Source organism: Pelobates fuscus, chromosome 5 (assembly GCF_036172605.1).
Source record: "Pelobates fuscus isolate aPelFus1 chromosome 5, aPelFus1.pri, whole genome shotgun sequence".
NCBI classification, from domain to species: Eukaryota; Metazoa; Chordata; class Amphibia; order Anura; family Pelobatidae; genus Pelobates; species Pelobates fuscus.
The window spans coordinates 146,459,651-146,484,425 of record NC_086321.1 but is presented as its reverse complement, the minus strand read 5'-3'; the positions used below and the strand labels follow the sequence as shown (position 1 = coordinate 146,484,425).

The 24,775-nt window shown below is 41.8% G+C and overlaps 1 protein-coding gene across 7 annotated transcripts in view; it reads right to left on the bottom strand.

The window, feature by feature from the left end:
• ARVCF (ARVCF delta catenin family member) overlaps positions 1-24,775 on the bottom strand; it is a 736,316-nt gene that overhangs the window by 617,372 nt on the left and 94,169 nt on the right. For 6 of the 7 annotated variants that reach the window (XM_063454427.1, XM_063454432.1, XM_063454430.1 and 3 more), the window contains exon 2: positions 13,625-13,662. The exons of the other annotated variant lie outside the window; for it this stretch is intronic. The gene's annotated coding sequence lies outside the window, so the exon portion shown is untranslated. The remainder of the gene's footprint in view (positions 1-13,624; positions 13,663-24,775) is intronic. 7 annotated transcript variants of the gene reach the window in all.

The following is a 24,775-nucleotide window of genomic DNA, read 5'->3' as shown; positions in this document are numbered from 1 at the left end:
AGACATCATAAGAATATGTTCCAATACAAATATCTCTAGCTTTGCGTACATAACATTAAGATAAATATATATTGATTGATAGGTTTATAGATAATTATATAATAAGTTGGTTAGGAACGTGTGCTGAAAGCTACAGAGAATACTGAAATCAGGCTGCTAATTAACCAGACACTTGCACTTTGCTATAAGGTGACTGACAAAAATTAATATGCTGCATAATTAAAACTATTTATGTGGGTATGCCCCTGGCTGCCTGTATTCCAGCATTCTTTGATATGCAGGTGATTGCTTTCTGACAGTTTGCAAAAAAACAACACATCTCTGCCTAGAGGAAGAATCATCTATTTAAAGTTTAACTCCACTAGGTGCCAGTTTAGTCACTCTAAACCAGGCTTCCTCAAACTCCGGCCCTCCAGATGTTGTTGAACTACAACTCCCATGATTCTATGAATGAAATAGATAGGCTGAGAATCATGGGAGTTGTAGTTCAGCAACATCTGGAGGGCCGGAGTTTGGGGAAGCCTGCTCTAAACCTTCCTTGAGTTCCAGAAACAAGACGCGAAGATACGATAAATTGTTTGAAAAGAGACCTGAGACCAGCGCTGATGTCCTTCGGAACTGGTTCAGGATCCACCAGCGTTGGCACTGGCAGGGGTTGACCTAATGTGCATGCGCAGCAATGTCCGCGCTCGCATAAGGACTACCCCCATAGGCAGCCACTAGAGGTGGAGTTAACCCTGCAAGGTCATTATATTTTCTTAAACTGCAATAATTACCACTGCAGGGTTAAGAGACCTGGGACATGGGACAGCTAAAAGTGGTCTGGGTGCCTAGAGTGTCCTTTAACAGCAGATGTTAATTACTGGACTTAGGAAGGGAGAGATAGGATCTTCAAAGTCGGAGAACAGACAGACAACATGCCTTGTGGTCCTTTGTCAACTATTCTATATTGCTATGACTATAATGACGTCAGACCTTTTAGCTAAATCTCTGCCCATGTAACACGCATAAAGTCCCTCTTTATAGATAACAATCAAGAATTATCAGACAAAGCCATGTGACTTATTGAGTCCATCTGTTACTTATGCTCAATCCAGGTACCCACATTTAATGTGAATAGAATATGCAATATTGTACAATAACCCTGTAAACGACATCTAAATCTTTATTCCTCATTCTTTAGGCTGAACATCAAAGGACATCAAATGAGCTTACAGTACTTAGTATGCACTTCCATTCATGCTATATTTTGGTCTTTGAAGAGCTTTGATATCAAGGAACCCACCTACCCACCTAATATTTTTTGGTGATCTGTTTTAGGCCAGCAGGAAGATACGTGTCTCCAATGGCACACACTGCACTATGCCATTACTACTGTGATAAAACTATAAATTCCTGAATCATTCCTACCTGACCTGCATTAAAGGGACACTGCAACCACCAGGATCCGTGCAGATTAATGTAGTGATTCTGATGTCTATATCATTTTCCTGCAGACTTTTCAAAGTAAGCGCTTCATTTTCAGAGAAAAGGCAGTGTTTACATTGCTGCTTAGTAACACCTCCAGTGGCTGTCACTCAGAAGCAGGGGCGGACTGACCGGTCGGGCACTTCGGACATGGTCCGAGGGCCCGGCCAGGAGGGGGGCCCGCCACCAGGGGGCCCGGACTGCACAGGTAATCCAATGCGTGCCCGGGCTCCCGGTCCTTCAAAGTGCAGTGCATATAATTGCCTTCCGCAGGACCTATTCAGAGCATTTGCCCGACGGTCTGATTAAGCACTTGTGGCTTTCCGGCTACATGCATGTTGCCCCGCCCCTTCCCGGTTTGGCTCCGCCCCCTTCCCGGAGTGATTGCAGAGCAGACCGCATGGGAGGCAGTCAGGCAGACAGGCAAGCTGGGACAGAGGAGCTTGGGCCCCATGCAACCCTACACACACTGCTACACATGGGATCTCAGAAAGGTAAGAGATCTCCTTATTGTGCATGGAGAGATAGGTCACTGCCCCCTACATTTTCACACTGCCCCCTCCCCCACTGTCACACTGCCCCCTCCCCCACTGTCACACTGCCCATCCACCACTGTCACTGCCCCTACACTGTCACACTGCCCCCTCCCCCACTGTCATTGCCCCTACATTGTCACACTGCCCCCTCCCCCACTGTCACTGCCCCTACACTGTCACACTGCCCCCTCCCCCACTGTCACTGCCCCTACACTGTCACACTGCCCCCTCCCCACTGTCATTGCCCCTACATTGTCACACTGCCCCCTCCCCCACTGTCACTGCCCCTACACTGTCACACTGCCCCCTCCCCCTCCCCCACTGTCACTGCCCCTACACTGTCACACTGCCCCCTCCCCACTGTCACTGCCCCTACACTGTCACACTGCCCCCTCCCCCACTGTCACTGCCCCTACACTGTCACACTGCCCCCTCCCCCACTGTCACACTGCCCATCCACATCTGTCACTGCCCCTACACTGTTACACTGCCCCTCCCCCACTGTCACACAGCCCATCCACCACTGTCACTGCCCCTACACTGTCACACTGCCCCCTCCCCCACTGTCACTGCCTCTACATTGTCACACTGCCCCATCCCCCACTGTCACTGCCCCTACACTGTCACACTGCCCCCTCCCCACTGTCACTGCCCCTACACTGTCACACTGCCCCCTCCCCCACTGTCACTGCCCCTACATTGTCACACTGCCCCTTCCCCCACTGTCACTGCCCCTACACTGTCACACTGCCCCCTCCACCACTGTCACTGCCCCTACATTGTCACACTGCCCCCTCCCCCACTGTCACTGCCCATACACTGTCACACTGCCCCCTCCCCCACTGTCACTGCCCCTACACTGTCACACTGCCCCCTCCCCCACTGTCACTGCCCCTACACTGTCACACTGCCCCCTCCCCCACTGTCACTGCCCCTACATTGTCACACTGCCCCTTCCCCCACTGTCACTGCCCCTACACTGTCACACTGCCCCCTCCCCCACTGTCACTGCCCCTACACTGTCACACTGCCCCCTCCCCCACTGTCACTGCCACTACACTTTCACACTGCCCCTCCCCCACATTGTCACTCCCCCACACACACAGTGGCACCTTCCTTTGGGGTCAGAAAAAGAATAGGGGGAGCATGGGGTATAAGGAAGAGCCTGGGACAGAGAAGGAGCAGGGAGAGCCTGGGACAGAGAAGGAGCAGGGAGAGCCTGGGACAGAGAAGGAGCAGGGAGAGCCTGGGACAGAGAAGGAGCAGGGAGAGCCTGGGACAGAGAAGGAGCAGGGAGAGCCTGGGACAGAGAAGGAGCAGGGAGAGCCTGGGGCAGAGAAGGAGCAGGGAGCGCCTGGGACAGAGAAGGAGCAGGGAGCGCCTGGGACAGAGAAGGAGCAGGGAGAGCCTGGGACAGAGAAGGAGCAGGGAGAGCCTGGGACAGAGAAGGAGCAGGGAGAGCCTGGGACAGAGAAGGAGCAGGGAGAGCCTGGGACAGAGAAGGAGAAGGGAGAGCCTGGGACAGAGAAGGAGCAGGGAGAGCCTGGGACAGAGAAGGAGCAGGGAGAGCCTGGGACAGAGAAGGAGCAGGGAGAGCCTGGGACAGAGAAGGAGCAGGGAGAGCCTGGGACAGAGAAGGAGCAGGGAGAGCCTGGGACAGAGAAGGAGCAGGGAGAGCCTGGGACAGAGAAGGAGCAGGGAGAGCCTGGGACAGAGAAGGAGCAGGGAGAGCCTGGGACAGAGAAGGAGAAGGGAGAGCCTGGGACAGAGAAGGAGCAGGGAGAGCCTGGGACAGAGAAGGAGCAGGGAGAGCCTGGGACAGAGAAGGAGCAGGGAGAGCCTGGGACAGAGAAGGAGCAGGGAGAGCCTGGGGCAGAGAAGGAGCAGGGAGAGCCTGGGGCAGAGAAGGAGCAGGGAGAGCCTGGGACAGAGAAGGAGCAGGGAGAGCCTGGGACAGAGAAGGAGCAGGGAGAGCCTGGGGCAGAGACGGAGCAGGGAGAGCCTGGGGCAGAGACGGAGCAGGGAGAGCCTGGGGCAGAGACGGAGCAGGGAGAGCCTGGGGCAGAGACGGAGCAGGGAGAGCCTGGGGCAGAGACGGAGCAGGGAGAGCCTGCGGCAGAGAAGGAGAGCCTACGGCAGAGAAAAATGTATACATTTGAAATAACAGCAACTATATTAATTACAAACATTTCACTAATCTAAGGGGTACAATTTATGGAAATTGACTGCCATGGGGTTCCCAAGTGAAAAAAGGTTGGGAATCACTGAGATAGATCACTGGCTGCAGGAGGGGGAAAATGGAGTCTGCTGGGCCCCACTATGCTGGCCCAACAAGCTGTGCCACTGGACCACCAGGGAATCCACTGTCCCCCTCCCTGGCTACAGGTAAGAGGCAGGGAGGGGGAAGTACATTTAAACATTTTTTTTATAAAAATCCAACCACTAAAAAATACCCCCCAGCAGCATCTGTCACACATCCACCACACACATACATCATCAAACAGACAAAATGCATCCACTACACAACCACACACATCATCCACTACACATATACACATCATCCACTACACAACCACACACATCATCCACTACACAGCCACATACATCATCACACAAACTGCATCCACTACACAACCACACACATCATCCACTACACAAATAAACAACCACACACGTCATCCACTACACAAATACACATCATCCACTACACAACCACATATATCATTCACCACATAAACACACAAACTGCATCTACTACACAACCACACACTCAGTGCCCCCCCTCCCTGGCTACAAGTAAGAGGCAGGGAGGGAGAAAGATTTTTGTTAAAAAGTTAAAATTTCAACAGCTAAAAAATACACACACACACTGCATCCACTACACAAACACACACGCAGCATTCACTACACAAACACACGCATCATTCACTACACAAACACACACACCATCCACTACACAAACACACACACACACCATCCACTACACAAACACACACACAGTATCCACTACACAAACACACACACAGCATCCACTACACAAACACACACAGTACTCACTACACAAATATACATAATTCACTACACACTACATCCATTACACAAACACACACTCTGCATTCACTATACACACGATTCATCCACTCTACACACACTCTCTATCCGCTACACAAACATTCAATCTGAGTCCACTATAAACACTGTATCTACTTTACTCATGCACTTTGCATCCACTACACACATTCTACAGCCATACACACACAATCAAATTCAGTACACACACACACACACACACACTTCATCCTTGTGGGTGGACTCAAGATGGGTCATGTGGGCTGACTTGGGGGTGGGCCATGTGGGCAGGCCCCCGGAGGCCAAGGATTCCGCTCACTGCCTTACAAAGCCCTAAAAACTGGTCTCGGCCACACATTTGTTGGCCATCTTTAGAGGCCAGCCCACAGGCCAGCCAATAAGCCAGTCAGCCAGCCCACTGGCCAGCCAGCCCACAGGCCACCAGCCAGCCAGGCCAGTAGCCAGCCAGCCCACAGGCCAGCCAGGCCAGTAGCCAGCCAGCCAGCCAACCAACCCACAGGCCAGCCAACCCACAGGCCAGACAGCCCACAGGCCAGCCAGCCCACAGGCCAGCCAGGCCAGCAGCCAGCCACATGCCAGCAGCCAGCCACAGGCTAATAGCCAGTCCACAGGCCTACAGCAAGCCACAGGCTTACATACAGCAAGCCCACAGCCTGCCAGCCATAGCCAGCAAGCCACAGCCAGCCAGAAAGCCCACAGAATGCCAGCCAGCAACAGTAATTAAGGTAAGAGGCGCCAACTTGGCCTAGGTATCAGCGAGCTATGTTGTGTTGCTATATTGTAAAAAAGGAACCAGAGTGTTGGAGAGACCCCCTCCAGGCCCCATTAGACTCCATTGTAGTCTCTAATGGGGCCTGGAGGAGATTCTTTCTAACACACTCTCTAAAGGACACTGAGATAGCCTCTGCTAGAAAGACCCCCTCCATGGCCCATTAGCCCTCAATTGTAGTCTCTACTGGGGTCTTGAGGGGATTATTGTTATTTATTTTGCAGTTTATTTTTTGCATTTGTTAATTATATTGCACCTGTTTAGAACTTATTGCACTTTTGTTCCTTGTGTCTAAAGATTGTGTAGGGTGTGGCTGGAGGCGGGAGAAGGGCAGGGCTTGCTGCGGAGCATGGGTGGGGCCTGTAAGGGGGCCCTTGATTTATTTTGCCCGGGGGCCCTGAGGGTTCTCAGTCCGCCCCTGCTCAGAAGGCCACTTAAGGTGCTTCATATCTCATTACTGCACTGTTTGCAGCACCTACGTTCAGCATCTCCATGCTCTGCATGGAGATACTGATCATTCCCCACAAAGATGCATGAGGAGATGCCGGATGTAGCAGCATAGAGTTATGAGCCTCCAAAAGCTTTCCTATGGGAAAGTATTGGATTAGCTGGGATCATTAAAACTGATGATCTCAGCCATGGAAGGGGGGCCAGCTGTGACAAGACTGGTGTGGCAATGGAGGAAATTTAAATGTAAAGCCCTTTTACTCCAGAGAGGGGGTCCGGGACCTAACTATCAATTCCAGCACTATGGTGTTAGGAATACATGTGTGTATCACTAACACTATAGTGTTCCTTTAATATGCAGTGTCATATCTTGTGCTTATGTAGACTGTGACTTAGAGAAAGTGTGATTTAAAAGCGACACTTTTCAGCTTCTCAATTGTTGAATGCATGTTCAGAAATGTTCTATTTTGTGTACAAATAAATTCTATCCTATAAATGCAATGATGGTTCAATCTTCTGAAAATTAAAGCAAATTAATTTAGGGTTCTTACACTTATTAAAAGATATGTATTCACTAAACAACAAATAGTGGTGAATTGAAAACAGAATTGCAAAAATAAGAGAAAAATACCTGGTATGGAAAAATTCTCATTACACAGATATATAGGCTCAGCATAACTACTTTAAACTAAAATTTGCCATTTGTTTCTCAATGCACTACAATTCAGTAACAGTACATGTGTTGAGTTGGTTTTATGTATCATTATATCCCTATGTAACTATGCACTTGTCTCTATTCTGAAATGTTTTCTTTTTCTGATTGTCTTTCTTCTCCACGTCATCATTACTCTTTCTTTTTAAAACAACAGTCACCCTACTTGTTTTTTAAATATTCTATTGTACCCATCCTCCAAAAAAATCTCTTATGTCTTTATATCACGCTCATCAACTTAACTATATGAGTGATGTGTCTACACAGTAATAAAGGAACACTATAGGGTTTAGGAACACAAACATGTATTCCCAATCCTATAGTGTTAAAACCACCATTGAGACCCTCTGGCACCCTCATGCACTCCTAAATATAGTAAAATATCCCTTTTGTTTAAGTCTGCTGCTGCTGGCTCTGTCCCTAATCTGCATGCTTGACTGACATTATCAGTAGTGGTGTTCTGAGCCAATCACAATGCTTTCCCATAGGATTGGTTGAGACTGCCAAGGAGGCAGATCAGGCGCAGAACAAAACACAGCCCTAGCCAATCAGCATCTCCTCATAGAGATGAATTGAATCAATGCATCTCTGTGGGTAAAGTTCAGTGTCTGCATGCAGAGGGAGAAGACACTGAATGTCAGTGCTGTATACTGTAGGATTCTATAGTGCCAAGAAAATGACTGTTTTTCTGGCGCTATAGAAACTCTTTACGCATTCAAAGAATTAGAAATATCTATATATGAATTGCTCGTTGAAATGACCTAAGTGATAAGCATTTTTATGCATGTCAGAGGAAATAAGCAATTAAAACAGGAAGGGGAGCAAAGAGAAAACCTGAAATGTAAAATTCAACCTATATTCAATATGTTTTGTGATGCAATTTGTATCTCCATTCTAAAATACTATTGCACTGAAAACTGAAACGCATGTAGCATAACTTTTACATTCATTTTTAAACATATCTAAATTTGTTTGGTTTTGGTCATATAACTTAAGTTGAAGGATTTACTCTATTTTTATTAACTATTTTATAGCTTGCCCATACACACAAAATGCTGAAAAACTAAAGACAACATTATCCCGTAGACAAAAATTAACTGAGATGCTTTAATGTATTTTAGACACTATGGTCAGGGAACTGCAGTAGGGTGAATGCACCAGGTCATAAAGAAAGCTGGTGCTAATTAGCAATACGAGGCATATATTGCCAAAAATAAAACATGTTTTTAACTCCTTAAAAGAACACTCTGACTTTAAAAACAGATTGTGTTAAAAGTTAGATGTTTTCCTTTCCCCTTTTGGATTTAAGGTCTCCACTTTTTTAAAAGAGGGTATAGGCAACAAAACAACTTTATCTTAATGAAGCAGTTTTGGTGTAAAGATCATGCACCTGCAGTCTTTATTTAGGAGTTAAATCACTTTTGTTTGTCCATACAGCCTCAGCCACACTACCCCTGGCTTTGACTCACAGCCTATATGAAAAATATTTTCAATAAGATGAGGCTTCTGTCTAGTAAGCTATCAATGGAGGGGGAAAATAAATTCTAGATTAAGCAGAATGTGCAATAAAGGAAGTTTAAACATTTGATCTCTCTATACAGGAAGCGTTTAGGAAGGTTGTGTAAGTCACATGCATGGAGGTGTGACTAGGAATGCATAAACACAGTGATTTAACTCTTAAATGGCAGATAATTTAGCAGTGAGACTGAAGGGGCATTATATATGTCCCATTACTGCTTCTAAAGTGGTGTAAACCCTGGCTGACACGATGAACAGATGCACCTTGATTGAGCTCTGTAAGTCAAAACAGTTTCTTTGCCATCTTTGCCAATTATTGGTCCAAATGTACTGGTCCTGCAACTCTTGAAGAGATCATACTACCTAGCAGGCTCATCAAACAATTGTTTTGAAAACTTTACTGACTTCTCTGGTAGATTACCCCAGAGGTTAAGCTGTGGCTGGAGAGTAGGCAGAGACTGGCAACCCAATCCATTCCTGCATCTCTGCATGTACCCCTAGTGCCTGCCAATATGTCCTTTGGTGGAGACCTACGGCCCTGTCAGGACACTGTATCATTGCTTTGGAGATCTGAGCAAGATCAATTGACCATCTACTGGCAGGAGGTGTTTGGGGTAATTGTTACCCTGCATTGCACAAGGGGACATAAGGGAAGTCATGTAAAGCCAAGCAGATCCTCATCTGGGACAGACCCTGACAACTGGAGCATCTGGACTGGGAAGCATAATGCCTTTGCTGCAAGTATTCCTGAAGGTGAGTTGGAATCTTTACATGCCTCTTTATGGTCTTGGCCCCTATGTCAATGGGACAACCTGCCTCCCACTATTATGCTCTTGCCAATTATTTGACAAGAAGTTGGTTAAATCTTTGTGCCGCTCGTTTGTCTCATAGCTCTGTTCATAACATTCCATAACTTGCAATGACTTTTATCTTGTGAAATTATTTTTCTTTCATCGCTGACATAATATATTTATGTATTTTTAATCGTTCTTGCGAGTACCGTATAATTATATTATAACATAAGGTATAATTGCTTTGTAGATTGTCGTGTAAACCTAAGATCTCTTCTACTCTAAGATATTTTATGTATTACCTCTGCATTTACCTCAATAAAAAAATCTAATTGACAAATAAACTGCTTCATTAAGCATACGTTTTGGTGCCTAAAGTATCCCTTAAAATAATAATACATTTTAAAAAAGTAAAAAAACAAAAAAAAAAACAAAAAACATTAAAATACCTATAATCCAGCCACCTTGTCTTCTGTATGATCATCCATACTGGTGATCTCAGTTCAATCACACATTTTCACAGAGTAGCATATGGGATCTAAAGCACATGCACAGCAATTTCCATGCTCCACCAATCCCATAGAAAAGCAATAAACCCAATGCTTCTGTATATTCAATGGTTCTCTATGAAAAGCAACAGTGGTGTTCTATGCGTTCGGTGACATCATGTGGCTGCCAATTTGACAGCTATTAGAGGTGTGTGTGTTTCGACAAATGTAAAGAGCTCTCTATCTCAGAAATAGCACAATTTTTCATTGTCAGGAAAAGGGAAAGAGCCTCTGTACCAAAATTGCTACATTAAGATGAAGTGCTTTGTAGCCATGCCACAAAGAGAAAAAAAAAAGATATTTCCTAATAAAACCCCTGAACTCAATGGGTTAAAATAGAAATGGAGAAACTTGCAGTTTGAGCAATTATCCTACTATATATAGACTAATAAAAATTTTCCCAATAACATTTGCCCTCACTCCTTAAAATGGGCTGTTTCTTAACCCAGAACAATATCAGATAGTTTCAGGAGTATTCATTGTGCTGCAAAACAGCTGGATAATAACAGTTAAACAAAATCTCATTAGCCCCAAACCAGTACTCATATCCAAGAGGATAATAACTTCGGTTACCATATGGCATGCGCAGTTTACTCGCAGAGCGGTATTAGCAACATCAACACAGAGAAAGATGTTTAAATAAGTGTGCTATTTCTAACAGCATTTTTTGTGTTTTTACCATTGAGTAATTTGACTACAATTTGTTACTGACAAAAGACACACAGGTAATTCACTTACCTTCCATGTATAAGAATATATTTGTGGAATAGAGCACATATATTTTTTTTTTAAATATTGCTATAAGTTTACTAGTAATGCTAAAAAATACTTACAATCTAAAAAATATTTACCGTATTATCAGATTAGCATTTCTCTACCACAATTAAACAGCTCTCTGAAGATCAGTTCTGCTGTTCATAAAGGATCGGTGTTTAGCATACAAACATCTGTACAACACATGACATTGCAGGACGATATTGCAGATTGCAAAGTCTCCTTATAGTGTGCTTAGTATGCAGTGGAAATAAAAATGAAATGGGCAGTTCTGTATGGACCAGAAATTTCACAATTCAATTGCAAAGGGGGTATTTCTGTACTCTGGAAAATTTTGAGCATTTTACTATTGAAGCACAAATCAGATTTATCATATATATAGAGAAAAGTTGCAATACATGTGTAAAATTAACAAAGAAAAAAATAATATACAAACTGTAAAAGAGATTGGTGAAAGAGTCGAACCATAATAAGGTTTAAAATAACCATGTGAGAGATCCCATGGCATCTAAATGTTCAAATATTATGCAATTTTGGAGTGAAGCAAATTTTTTGAGCTGCTAAAAGCAAAACAATCTGTCAGAATTCCAAAGTTGAAAACAAAATTAAGTGGTTCTCAATATAGTCCTGTGACTTCGCAAAAGTTTTCTTTCTGTACCCCCTCTACCTTATTGACAAAAAAAACTTTAAATTTGAAAAAAATCCAGACACGTATACAGATTTTTAATGCATCTAGAGATCTAGCTGAGCACTGCTTATATTTTTACTGCAGGAGCAGAGAAAAAACATCTACACTGCAATGCTGTATATTATCGTAAACTGGGATGTGTGGTAAATTGCCATGTAAAAACAACCTAGGATACCTGCTTTGTAAAATCTAGAATGGGTTTCTTTAATTAAATTATTATTATTATTATTATATATCACGTCCTTACTGTCTTCTAGTAATATATAATACGTGTGGGCGCACTAATTGAAATGTAGAAAACGTATGGTTAAACAAACTAAAAACAAAAATGGCAAAATTGCTTTAGTAATAAACTGATAGTATAAGCACCAACACAACTTTAGCTTAATTATTCAATATTTGTGCATATATCATGCATCTGCAGTCTAACTGCTCTATTTAGGAGTGAAATTACTTTTGTTTGTTTTTTTATGCCATTCTAGCCACACTCACCTGGCTGTGACTCACAAATCATGCATAAAAAAATGGTTTCATTTTCAATCAGATGTTGACTTACTTTAGATGTTTTTTTTTATCTCCAGCTCTGTAAGTTGTACTTTAATCACCCTTATAGGGTCTAAAAATGTATTAATAGAGCAGGAGATGAGAAATTCTAAAAAAAAAAAAAAACAGACTGTGCAATAAAGGAAATGTAAATATTAGATCTCCCTTTATGGGAAGTGTTTAGGAAGGCTGTGCAAGTCACATGCAAGGAGGTGTGACTAGGGCTGTATTAACACAATGATTTAACTCCTAAATAAAAGAGAACTAAGCAGTGAAACTGCAAGGGCATGATACACAATATTTGATAGATACATCAAAACTGCTTCATCATGGCTAAAAATTGATTTTAACTTCCAAACAAGCTAAAACATGCTCTGTCACTACGGGGGCTATATAAATAAACAAATTAAAGATAATATGCACTTTTGGTTGTGTATATTTGTAGACCTTCTACTTTACAAATATAGTATTACTGGAAAATGCATGTATTGCTGTACAGATTATAAAATTAAGAAATGTCTTACCTCCTCAGAAATTAAATGTTTAAGGAACACACAGCACTCTGTAATGGTTATGGTGCCAGGAGTGCCCACGTACATCCTCCACCATAAGTAGTCAAATAGTTTTAGAATGATTTGACTTCTTACCTGGGGTCTGCCAAATGCTGCTCCCTTCCTCCACTACACCTACAGGAGATCCAGAAGCACTGGCTCTGCTTGACCTAAGCCATGCAGAATAGGGCTTAGCTGACTGGCCAATAGTGATCAGCGGTTCCTTTCCTCCAATGAGCTAGCTTTGCACTACATGGCTTAGCTCAAGAGAGCTAACGGAAACTCCTAAGCAAGAGACTGGGAGCTGCCCCCAGAAAAATAATTAAAAGTGTTCTAAAAAGGTTTCACTACTTAGACTTGGGGGGTGCCAGGGCACTCTGCAGTGGATATGGTGCTCAGAATGTTCCTTTAATATCATACACATATTGCTGCGTGTTACATTACATCATTGTATTTGTTTTTCTGTCCAAACTTTGTTTGTTTGTTTCATAATTTACTGGAAATTCTGGCCACATAAGAAGCACAACAAACAAAATGCATAGAGACTGCCATGACATAGAAACAGATATTTTCTATATGGATGAATGGAAAATGTAAGTTTGACGTAATGCCAATAACAATGTACAGGGGCCACAGAATTATGTTCAAAGTGTGTAGTAGTGGATTCAATTTTTTTTAGAAGTAAGCATGAATGAGAATACACATAGTATATGTGTTGTATTATTTAACCATGGCTGTACTATAATAGTAGGGTAAAGAAAATATATAACTTTGTTAACCATTTCTCTTCTGTAACATACATTTTATTTCTCATGTACTAAAATAAAGATTGCCCAAAATAGTAAAAACTATAGATAAAGTAACAACATAACAACATTATAGACAGAAGTCATGAATGCTAATACTACTAAACAAAGCAACATAAAAATACAAGTGTGATGAAAAGAAAAAAAATAAGTTGGTAAAGGTGATGTTGCCAGTATTTTAATGTATTGATTATTAGTAGTATTATTATTGGCATTTATAAGGCACCGACTTACTCAGCAGTGCTTCACAATATTATAATGGGAGAAATCTAACAATAAATGAGACAATTACAAAATGTTACAAGGACCCTGCTCAAACAAGCTTACAGTCTAGAGATGAACAAAAAGGAGGAGCTAGTAAAATATTATAAAATGTGGTCTTACCATGTCAGTTGACAGCTTATGGATCCCGGACAATGTGTCTAGAAAGAAAGAAATATAAAATCAATTAATGGAAATTTCTGTAGATTCAGTAAAAACACCAGAGTTCAGTATCATGGGATCTTAGGTCAAAAAGCAACACCTACCTACATTTCAGCACAGCATAACATAGAATAGTGGCATATATTTACTATATAGCAAGTTCTAAACACTTGAGAACAAACTTTCAAAAGTCATGCTAACAAATGAATCCATTCAAGATGGACATTTTTCCAGAGATGTGAATTTGTCCTTTATTTTGCAAATTAGTTCTGAAATCACCAGATCTCCCTATTTTAGAACAGATCGCAATATGCTCAGTGGATACACTAGCAGTGCCAGTTTTAGGATTGTCTACCAGGAATACAAGTGAATCAACCGCTGTTGTAGTTATTTTTGTCAGATCCACACTGTACTAAAATTAGCATCACTAATGTTATAAAAAATGATTTAAAAAAAAAAAAGTGAAATAATATTTGATCTTGAAATATCAATAAATAGACTGGAAGAAAGAAGATTTAGTCTAAGTCAAAGGAAAGTTAGTTTTACAGTAAGAACAATAAGGATGTGAAATTCTCTGCCTGAAGAAGTGGTTTTATCATAGTCCGTACAGATGTTTAAACAGCAACTAGATAAATACTTGCAAAAACAGAGTATTCAATGATAGAATTTTTCAACTGTAGGGTAATAGCTTCTTGATCCAAGGATAAGTCTGACTGCCATTCTAGGGTTAAGAATGGATTTTTTTCCTAGTTTGTTGCAAATTTGGAAGTGCTTCAGACTGGGTTGTTTGCCTTCTTTTGGATCAACAGCAAAAAACAGATGTGAGGAAAGCTGAACTTAAAGGACACATGTATTTTTTCAGCTATGTAACTATGTAACTATGTAAGCCACATTAAGAATGCATCTTCTGATACAAAACCTTAACATATGCTAAAATTAGGAAATGATAAAGATTATACACATACACTATAGCAATGAAATGAATACACATGAGCAATAACTTGTTAATTACTCCAATCATTAATGCAAGAGACAGGGGAACCAGATGCCAAGCATATGGATTGATAAAAACAGAGGACTTTAGAGCCCTGGAAGCAATTAAAGGAGACACAATTTCACCCTTGATGAAGAGAGGTTGGGCCACAGACTATTGTGTCTTCTCTATTGTTACATATCTTGGTGTGTGGACAGTACCGGCTGTCTAAATGAGATTAGGGAAAGGAAAGATAAAGGTGAAGTGTACCAGCCGTTCTCACACAGTACGGCGCCAAAGCCAAAAGGAGATCAAAGTAATTAATTTATAGGCTGACCAATCTCTAGAATAACCAGGCAATTAACACATTGGCAATCCATCAATCCACATCTCTGAACGCGTCATAAATATTAAAGCAGGTCAATGCTACAACCCTGCGTTTTTAACCCATTTCTTCCCAAACAGCTACATGAAGAGGCTACCATTTGTTTTACATTGATCATACAAATAGATCGGTAGCCAGTACTTGAACGAATCCAGAGGTAATTCCCATCATTAAAAAATTAAGTCACGGTGAGAAGAACAGCATTGACACATTCATTCTTATTTACATACTTAAAGTTCAAAAGTAGTTTAAAGGAACATTATGGGCACCATAACCACTTAATTGAGATGAAGTGTTTATGTTGCCAAGGGTGTTTTTTATTGCAATGTTGATTTTATTTACATCCCAAGAAGTAATGGAAAAGCAATCGAATTGCATAGGCAGCAAAAGGGATCTCTAGTCATGTATGGCACACATGAGCGGGAAGTGATAAAGTTAGGGATAATTAACAATGTTATCAGTAACCTGAATCATTATTTTGGCTGCACAGACACTTTGCAATCTAGAAGTAACAAAAAAACTGTATTTGGAACTTAACGAAAAAAAGTATAGACTGGAAAATGAATAGTTTGTTTCTGTTTGGGAGCACCAACTGTGGGTTTTCGTAGATGAGTGCGGTCCTACTTGTGTTATATTGGAAAATGAATAGGGCCATTAAAGTCCACTCCTGCAAAAATTTTACTGTACAACATTTAAAACCAACAATAATGTTGTTTTCTATTTCAGGTCCTTATACTTTCATTAAAATGTAAATATTCTTGCAATGGCATAATTCTAAATAATTGTTTTACTCCCTGCTGTAAAAAGTACAAATCACACACTGCGCTTCATCAGTCTCCTCTACAGTCTTCCTGCACATCAGTTATCTAACTGTTTTATATCAAATATACAACACCGGGCATGGGATGTACGCACAAGGAATAAAGATTGAATACTTATTATATTAGACATATTTCTTGACTGATTCTTCAACTATCTTCACTAATCGTTCCAGCACTAGCCACAATCAAAAGAAAAAGTCTTACAAGAAATGGTCTTACAGTTAGTGTTGAAGCAAAGAAACTAATACTTTTGACAAGCAACAAGCAAAGTAAGCTGTTAAGTACAAAAATAAAGTGATATGAAAAACATTTTTTGTAATTAATGATTCCAAATTTGAAAACTAGAAATATTTTTCGGTGATAATAAAATGCTACTGTTTTTGAGAGTCATTGCAAATATTCTCACATGGTTTAGGGTTTTACTTCAGCAAATAAGCCAAGGCATCTATCTGGTCAATAGTGATCTACTACTAGTGCTTAGTGATCTAAGCAAACCAAACTGCATCAATAGAGAAATGTCTGACTGGTTCATTAGCTCCTCATAGTACCAACATCAAGCAAACAAGATTATGACCTTGAGATGGAACAATGTGAACGGAACACTTGGATATTAGACTGTCCACCTCAGAGTACTGGCCTCACAACAAATGAAGCTGTACAGAATTATTTGAATATGGCAAAAAATAACCAAAAGCAAAGATGAGTTAAAGAAAATCCCTAAAAAAAAAACAATGTGTGGGGAGGAAAGGTACATCTTTCTTCAACGGTATCTTTCTATCTAGAATTTTACACAGAAATATCTACTCTAACATCCAACAAGTGATAGGTATGTGTAGCTGCTTGTAAGTTATTCTGTATTCACAGTTATTCACTCAACTCCAGTTAGTAGCAAATTAGCTGAATTAGCCCACTCAACTACAGCCAGGGCCAGAGTAAGAGTCCATTGGGCCTGGTGCTGACAATTATAGGCAGGGACGATCCTGGGGTCATTGACGGCTGGGTGCAATAATATTTTTGACGCCCTTTTCCCCCACCTGTCACGGTTCTCACCGCGACATCCAGACAGCCAGACGAGGTTGCCCCAGAAGTGCCTGATGAGGGACTTGAACCTGGATACTTTGCAATCCTTGACCTGCTATTTTGCCTCTGAGCCACTATACAGTTTTAGTAATTGCCTGAAGTATAATCTTGCCTTGTATCCAGCACTGGGGGCTGGACGTTATTATGTGGCTGCTCCAACATTCTCAGCACACCTGTGGCTGATCACCAATTAGCCAGGTATAAGACACTGCCTCTCCCTGAGGGCAGTGTCAGTTCATTGACTCTGGTTCCGTATTGCTGTTTGTGTTCCAGTGTGCTTCTGTTGATTCCTGACCTTGGCTTTTTATTTCGTCTACCCTGACCTCGGCTCTCTACTCGTCTATCCTGATTTCTGGCACCCACTGACCTCTGGCTTACCCACGACTATTCTCCTGGTTTATCCGTTTCTGTACTGCAACTTGGAGCATTAACCTGCACAGACTCACAGGCCAGATGAGTTCTTACCTGACCACCTTGGCCTGTGTTTAATTGCCTGGGTGAGCATATATCTGCTCTAAAGACTCCCAACCAAGATAAGCCGTTACACCACCGGTGTAGCTGTATTGCTAACTCCTCCCCTTTACAAACATAACTCTTCTAATCACACACATTTTCTATGAAAATCCCTCCACCCCCAACCCAGGTCACATGTCACCCACTTCCTACAGTGCCAGCATTACCCCAAAAAAGTTTTAGTGCCATATTTGTGTCCAGCTTCTCAGTGCCGCCTCTGTCCCCATGCAGCTTCCCAGGGCCATCTTTGTCTCAAAATAGCTAATCAGTGCCATCTCTCTGTCCAATATAGCTAATTAGTGCCATCTTAGTCTCACAATATCTTTGTTCCCATCTTATCAGTGCCACTTTTGTGTTCAAATAGCTCAATAGTACCATTTTTGTGTCCAGATCGCTGAGCAGTGTCATTGTTGTCCTAAAATTGCTAATCAGTGACATTTCTTTTTCCAAACAGCTTACCAGTGCCATCTTGTCCTCAGAGAGCTTGTCAGCTGGATGTATTTTGCAGAAAGTCAATGTATTTGTAATGCAGATATGTATTTACAGATGTGTGTGAATTCAAAGGAATACAGGTGCAGTTTTTTTTTTATATTTGTATGAAATGTGTTTGTAAGTGCAAGAATGTATTTGTAAGATGTGTGTGTGTATATTTGTATGTACGAGTGTCCTTCACTGGACGTTACTGTGTGTGCATGCATTGTTGTTTTCAGCAGTATGTTTGTTTTTCTAAATCTCCCTGTGTGACTTATCTCACCATTCTCTCCCACTTTTGGCTCTATCCCATCCCCAGGGGTGTTGCTATGGACTAGGGACTTCAACCCAAAAATACATTTGATAACCCTTCCTATAATCAAAATTAAGCTTGCCCAATACTCCATCTCAGGTGTACCGTAAAAAATAAAATGCAATGCACCCCCCCGCTCCTCACCAAAGGCATGCACACCAAAACACAACCACATCCATTATGCTATGCAGTGTGTGTAGTGAATAGTGTCTGAGTGTGTGCTGGGGATGCAGTGTGTGTAAACACCAACATTTTTTATTTTTATTTTTTAAATATTCATTCCACAAATATGTAAACTGTATGTTAATAAGTGTCCCCTAAATACCCCATTAGAGACTACAACAGAGTCTAAAGGCCCTGGAGATTGTGTTCTCTAAAATGCTGGCCCCAATTCACAATATAGTGATATAACAAAGTTCTTCTCACCTTTAATTACTGTTGCTGGCTGGCTGCTGTGGCCAGCTGGCAGGCTGCTGTGGCTGGTTGGCAGGCAGGCTGGCTGCTGTGGCTACCCGGCGCTGTCAATTGTGGCTGGCCTCTATCTTCCGCTAGCAGGCATCTATTTCTAACCCCTTTGTGTCTCTGTTTCCCCTTCCCCAGCCCCTCTGTTTCTCTTTGCCCCAAGTGCTTCTATGCTCCCCTTTGTCCCACCAGCCCTTCTGTGTTTCTTTGTCCCACCAGCCCTTCTGTGTTTCTTTGTCCCACCAGCCCTTCTGTGTTTCTTTGTGCCCCCAGCCCTTCTGTGTTTCTTTGTGCCCCCAGCCCCTCTGTGTTTATGAGCCCCCCAGCCCCTCTGTGTTTCTATATCTCCCTCTCATCCTCTTTGTCACATCTCAGCCCATCTGTGTGCCTTTTCCCCCAGCACCTCAGTGTGTCTCTTTAGCCCCCTCCCCTCCTGTGCCCTCTTTAGCCCCTCTCCCTTCCTTTCTGCTTTTGTAGCCCTTCTCCCCTCCTGTGCACTCTTTAGCTCCCCTTCCCTCCTGTGCACTCTTTAGCCCCCTCCTCTCCTGTGTTCTTAGTCCCCTCCCCTTCTGTGTCCTTATGTAACCCCACTCTTTTGCCATCTTTAACCCCTCCCCCTTCTATGCCCTTATGTAGCCCCCTCCCCTATTGTGCCCTCTTTAGCCCTCTGTAGGGATGTCTAAAGGAGCGGGTGTGCATGAACAAACCATGTACACTTAAAGGAACACTATAGGGTCAGGAACACAAACGTGTATTCCTTACTCTATAGTGTTAAAAACACCATCTAGCCCCCCTCGATCCCCTAAATATATTAAACTCTTACCTGTATTTCAGTCTGCTGCTGCTGGCTCTGCCGCTGATCTGCCTGCTTGGCTGACATCCCAAGAAGTGGAGATCTCAGCCAATAACAATCTCCTCATAAAGATGCATTGAATGCAGAGGGTGGAGACACTGAATGTCAGTACTGCACAGTGTGCAGCACTGCCCTAGGAAGTACATCTAGCAGCCATCTGAGGAGTGGCCAGTGGAGGTATTCCTAGGCTGTAATGTAAACACTGCCTTTTCTCTGAAAAAACTCTGTTTATTGCAAAAAGCCTGAAGGGAATGATTATACTCACCAGAACAAATAAGCTGTAGTTTGTCTGGTGACTATAGTGTCCCTTTAAGCAGCTCAAGGGGAATATCCATGCAGAAATTTGAGCGCTTGAGCCTCAAACATTAACTAATGTTATGAACAATGCAATTGAAAGAGCCTAGCGACAAATGGAGCTCATTTTAAAGCTGTCATCTTCCATACCTAGTCAAACAAATCTCCATAAATTAAGGATCCCTTGTATGTAAAATCACTGAAATTGGTTCATTGAAATAAAAAAGTTATTGACTCCACACACTCTATGCTGAATTTTGGACAACTCTGTATAACAAGTGATCTCATTCCTAATTCATATATAACCAGGTTTACTTTTTCCATTTGTTGGCAAATTAAATCTTGAACATAAGTCAAACTGACATTTCTAAAATGTTGACACTCAAAGGGACATTGTAGGCACCCAGACCATTTCAGCTCATTAAAGTGGTATGGGTGCAGTGTCCATATTGCCCTTAGTACTGCAATGTTAAACACTGCAATTCCAGAAAAACTGTTTAAATTGCAGCCCTAAATCTGGTAGACAGCCACTAGAGGGTTTCCTGGTTTGAAACGGACCTTTGGTCCAGTATCAGACGCTGGACGTCCTCAGGCCCTGGATGAGGACCTCCAGCGTCACATTTCCCCCATAGGAAAGCAAGCATTGATTCAATGCTTTCCTATGGGGAGGTCTAATGCGCGCTTGACATTTGCCACACATGCGCATTAGAGCCTGCTCATCGGCAGACTGAGGAGGAGCTTCAACCCAGCGCAGAGATAAGGTAAGTAAAGAAAGGGTTTTTAACCATTTATCGACCCCCATAGCGATGCGGGGGGTGGGAGGGGGGGAGCAGGAGGAGCGATAGTGCAAGGATTACAGCTTTGTATTCCTGGCACTATAGTATCCCGTTTAAAAAAAAAAAGAAAAGAAACACAAAAAGGTAGAGAGTTGAAAAGACAAATTAGAGTAGAAGCATGAACAGTTTGGGAAATCACACAGTTAATTCTGACTTCTACATGATTTCAAAGGGAGTGATAAATATCCAACAGCCACTTCACAGCATAGCAGGAGTTTAGGAATTATAAATACAGCTAGGACCTGTTCTGAAGCTGCTTCTAACTTCATGCTTTTTCAAGCAGTAAACTATTTATAATTAATAAATATGTGAGCAGCTCTAAACAGCTCTCTCATAGAAAGCAATGAAGGAGTTGCAACCCATCTATAAACCCTAGCATCTCACAATTTTTTTCCTAATACATGCATTTGTTAGCATGTAAAAAAAATCTATTTGGAAAACTGCAAACTCTATAGTAAGTAAGTAAGTCATACAATGTAAGATAAAGAAGCCACCACTTCTATAGCTTTCCCCAACATTAATGCAACAAAAATTGTAAACTGTGTTATACATCTGAGCTGTGATATCATACCTTAGCCATAATATGACTATATAAGAGGATGGATTCTATAACAAAATGATTACATTACATTTTGATTTAATTCTTCAATAATAAATCTGCATTAGAAATCTATTGAACAGCTAGAATCCCATTATCAGTGATAAATATGTTTTTTAGGTCACATAAGTCAGGTCCAGATATCTAAAGAAATTGCTCTCCAGTAAGAACATACAACCATTGGAAGACAAAATCATTTGTTACTATTCAGCATTCAATATTCATAATGAGGTTGCAATAGAATTACAATGTTATAGGTGAAAATGTGCTTTTTTTTTTTTTTTACCAAGAGCCTGGATGACTCGTCTATATAGAAACATTATTCCTAAGATTAAAAAAAAAAAAATGAATTTCATAACATTGTGACTTTCTTTAACTATGCCTGTATATCTGAGTATGCATTTCTCTTTGTAGTCTCATTTTTCATTTAATTGCTTGTTCCTTTTTCAGTTGTACGATCAGCTCTGGAGGATTATTACAAGACACTTTTGGTATTAGAGATAGTATGTATACAAGCGAGAAGATAAAATGAATGATGCCAGGGGTGTGTCGGGATTGAGAGCAGCCAAATGTAAGCATTGCTCTGTGCGATTACAGTCCTTGCTTCTCAATCAAGTGGCGATCCTCACTACTATGCAAAACTGAGCTGACTTACAAATTGCTGAGACCACAATGTCTACCCACAACTCCCACAAGACGCCCAGGACAGAAACAACGCTGTATTTCAGTCCCAAGCCCAGACGCACATGAGCCAAGATGGAACCAGGTTGTAGGCAAGTACGCCTTTTTCTGACACTACTTCAGAGTCAGTGATACTCACCCAGCTGCCAGATTGCGCTCTGGTGAGAAGAAGCTCCACGAAAAGCTACAGGCCCTACAGGCCACCCTCCGAGCAGACTTCAGGTGCTTCAATGGTCACCTGAAAAAAGGAATAAGAAAGGACCTGGGAGTCAGGACATCCAATCTAAAAGGCACGGTGGAACTATGTTTTGCTTATAATGAGATCATAGATCGATTCTCTACCTTGGAAGCTGAACAGGTGAAAATACTGTGGAAGGTATCGGATATGGAAGACAGGGCATTAAGGAATAATGTTAGGATAAGGTGCATCCCAAACTGAGTTACAGGTGACGAATGACCCACTTAGTTGTTTCAGTATTCAAGCAATCCTGCCAACCTTGCAAAGTCAGGACTGGCTACTAGATACGGCACATACTCTGCCAAAACCAGAATGGGTTCCAGAAACACCTAAGGAGATCATCATCAGGCTACACTACTGCCGCTCTAAAGAGGCCTTAATGGTGGCACCAAAATGCTCAAGTCTTTCCTAAATGCATATCAACATCTTTTGAGGACGTATTGCCGTGCTAAGCAGAGAGAATTCCTCCCAGTTACTCAATGTCTCCTGCAACATCCCCTATAGATGGTGATACCCCAAACTTCTATTGTGGCAAAATAGAACATAGCATGCTTTCCACTCTCCAAAAGATGGAATGAAGATGCTGTGGGCATGGAATCATACTCCAGAAGACATGCCAGAACCCGGTCACGCGGACACATCATCACTGTAAAGCCAACCCAAGGAATGGGATTTATCATTATCATGACACAAATCGCCACATACTTCTCCAGGACACACTACTACTTCAACAGTCCATATTCCACTATTCCCTAACTGCCACAGGACAGTTGTTTCATTACAGTGGCTCAAGTGGGAGCCGAATAGTTTTCTTACTGTCAGAATGCTCTCAGAATGCTATTGACCAAATTTTTTTTTTAATTATAACAAAACTAGCTAAAAAAAAAAAAAACTAAACAAAACAATATAACTCTAAATAGAAAGTTTGCTGCAAACACACCCTCAGCCTTGGGTAGTTGGCTTGATTTACCCTCTATTTACTCTTAAATTATGCAAATACGTGAGCTCTTACTCACAATTACCTCCCTCATCTCAGCATATAATTTAGACTGACATAGTCTTCTTAATAAGTACAAACAAAAAATGTACACAGCGCAAACAAAAGGCTCATATATATATAGTGATAAAAAGAAATATGTATTACATAGCAGCTACAACACAAGTGCAAGTACCCTCTCACTTAGCACACATTTATACAAAACAAAGAAGGGGAACTGAGTGATATAGATCCACTCACGTAAACTTGGTGGAGCACTAAATAGATGTACACTTACCTTTATAAAATAAGGGAACAATATGGATCTCAATACTAAGAATAAGAGAAATATCCAAAATAATAGTAATAGTAATTAACCCAAAACATGAAAAATAAATATGGTGGGTACTGGATGCACTCATATGGTATAGACTATATACTATAGTAAGGACAGGCACAGATCACATCAACGGTGGTAGGCTATGGCGATACCAGGGCCTCTTTTGTTTCCAATATATGAGAACTCAAGTAGGGAAATAAAGCATAAAAGAGCACAGCTCATAGTGTAAAACCTTCGAACAGTGTTTAAATAAATATAAACTGCAGGTAACTGCTCACCTTATACAGAGCCTCATATACTTGGCTGTCAGTGTAATGGCATATGTTCCAGTAGATGGGAGCACAACCCTTCTTGGGATCAAATTGATGCAGAATGCCAGGAGTCCAGGAAAATGCTTTGTCTCCCTGGACTCCTGATATTCAGCATCCATTTCAGCCCAATAAGGGTTGTACTCACCACTATCAGACATAAATTGATTCTTGAGTAATCCTGATGGGGTATGGAAAAGTGTATGTAATCCCTAAAGCCCGGATTAACTGCAGACCACGCAGGGCCAAAAGAGCAGACGTGGGGGCGGGGCTGGGCCGACTGGACGCCATCTAGATGGGCTCCAGCGGCAAATCGCCTGAAATAGCACCAAACATGCCCCCCCCCCCCCACTGTACTAGGTGGACTGGCCATTCCAAACTTTAAAAAAGTATTTCATAGCTACCTCCTTAACCTAATGATGTATATGCTTTGGTCAGCTTCACCTCCCCTATGGACAGTGTTGGAGAATGAATGTATACAGACATTACAGCTTTCCCAACTGGATTTTGGCGTACCTATGTCGCAACAACTATGCTTACTGCCACTAAATACTCCATAACTATTTAGCGCAAAAGGACTCCATAACTAGTGGGGGACTTTTCCTGCCATGCCATAGCTTTGTCTATATGGCTGTACCTTATGACCTGTATTTTGTACCCAAGGCGTAATGCATTGTACTAATAGCATACACGTAATCTCTGGCGTACAATTTATGTATTGTTTTGATTTCAAGTGTGTGTTTTATACCTGCATATGTCTCTTTCGTAACCTTTTTATTCACTAATAATAATGAAAATAATGACATACGTTATAGATATTTTAACAGATGTACTTAATAACAGTAATATCATAATATAGAAACATAGAATGTGATGGCAGATAAGAACCATTCGGCCCATCTAGTCTGCCCAGTTTTCTAAATACTTTCATTAGTCCCTGGCCTTATCTTATAGTTAGGATTGCCTTATG